We start from the raw sequence: 1,905 nt of genomic DNA, 5'->3' as shown, positions 1-1,905 counted from the left end.
TTGGAAGTGTCCATGTCGGTGCCGAGTACAAGTTACCGCGTTCAAAGTTTGGTAAGCAGCGCACTCGACCTCCAACATAACACTTCACGTCTTGATATGCTCTCTACAAAAGCGTGTGCCTATGTAGGTACAAATGAATGTACGTCCCAGATAGTGACGATCTCTGGGAGGAAGAACCTTAAGGAACTCCCCGCACATATCAAGAATTATAGGTAACGCTGCCAATTACCTGTTTCTCTTAGTAAAACTCACAACTCATTCCTTGGGTTTGGAAGTGTCCATGTCGGTGCCGAGTACAAGTTACCGCGTTCAAAGTTTGGTAAGCAGCGCACTCAACCTCCAACATAACCCTTCACGTCTTGATATGCTCTCTACAAAAGCGTGCGCCAATGTAGGTACAAATTAATGTACGTCCCAGATAGTGACGATCTCTGGGAGGAAGAACCTTAAGGAACTTCCCGCACACATCAAGACTTATAGGTGAGAACGGCCAATCACCTATTTCTCTTAGTAAAACTCACAACTCATTCCTTGGGTTTGGAAGTGTCCATGTCGGTGCCGAGTACAAGTTACCGCGTTCAAAGTTTGGTAAGCAGCGCACTCGACCTCCAACATAACACTTCACGTCTTGATATGCTCTCTACAAAAGCGTGTGCCTATGTAGGTACAAATGAATGTACGTCCCAGATAGTGACGATCTCTGGGAGGAAGAACCTTAAGGAACTCCCCGCACATATCAAGAATTATAGGTAACGCTGCCAATTACCTGTTTCTCTTAGTAAAACTCACAACTCATTCCTTGGGTTTGGAAGTGTCCATGTCGGTGCCGAGTACAAGTTACCGCGTTCAAAGTTTGGTAAGCAGCGCACTCAACCTCCAACATAACCCTTCACGTCTTGATATGCTCTCTACAAAAGCGTGCGCTAATGCAGGTACAAATTAATGTACGTCCCAGATAGTGACGATCTCTGGGAGGAAGAACCTTAAGGAACTCCCCGCACATATCAAGACTTATAGGTGAGAACGGCCAATCACCTATTTCTCTTAGTAAAACTCACAACTCATTCCTTGGGTTTGGAAGTGTCCATGTCGGTGCCGAGTACAAGTTACCGCGTTCAAAGTTTGGTAAGCAGCGCACTCAACCTCCAACATAACCCTTCACGTCTTGATATGCTCTCTACAAAAGCGTGTGGCTATGTAGGTACAAATTAATGTACGTCCCAGATAGTGACGATCTCTGGGAGGAAGAACCTTAAGGAACTCCCCGCACATATCAAGAATTATAGGTAACGCTGCCAATTACCTGTTTCTCTTAGTAAAACTCACAACTCATTCCTTGGGTTTGGAAGTGTCCATGTCGGTGCCGAGTACAAGTTACCGCGTTCAAAGTTTGGTAAGCAGCGCACTCGACCTCCAACATAACACTTCACGTCTTGATATGCTCTCTACAAAAGCGTGTGCCTATGTAGGTACAAATTAATGTACGTCCCAGATAGTGACGATCTCTGGGAGGAAGAACCTTAAGGAACTCCCCGCACATATCAAGACTTATAGGTAACGCTGCCAATTACCTGTTGCTCTTAGTAAAACTCACAACTCATTCCTTGGGTTTGGAAGTGTCCATGTCGGTGCCGAGTACAAGTTACCGCGTTCAAAGTTTGGTAAGCAGCGCACTCGACCTCCAACATAACACTTCACGTCTTGATATGCTCTCTACAAAAGCGTGTGCCTATGTAGGTACAAATTAATGTACGTCCCAGATAGTGACGATCTCTGGGAGGAAGAACCTTAAGGAACTCCCCGCACATATCAAGAATTATAGGTAACGCTGCCAATTACCTGTTGCTCTTAGTAAAACTCACAACTCATTCCTTGGGTTTGGAAGTGTCCATGTCGGTGCCGAGT

Source organism: Anopheles merus, unplaced genomic scaffold, assembly GCF_017562075.2.
Source record: "Anopheles merus strain MAF unplaced genomic scaffold, AmerM5.1 LNR4000088, whole genome shotgun sequence".
NCBI classification, from domain to species: Eukaryota; Metazoa; Arthropoda; class Insecta; order Diptera; family Culicidae; genus Anopheles; species Anopheles merus.
Note: the sequence above shows the minus strand (reverse complement) of the source record.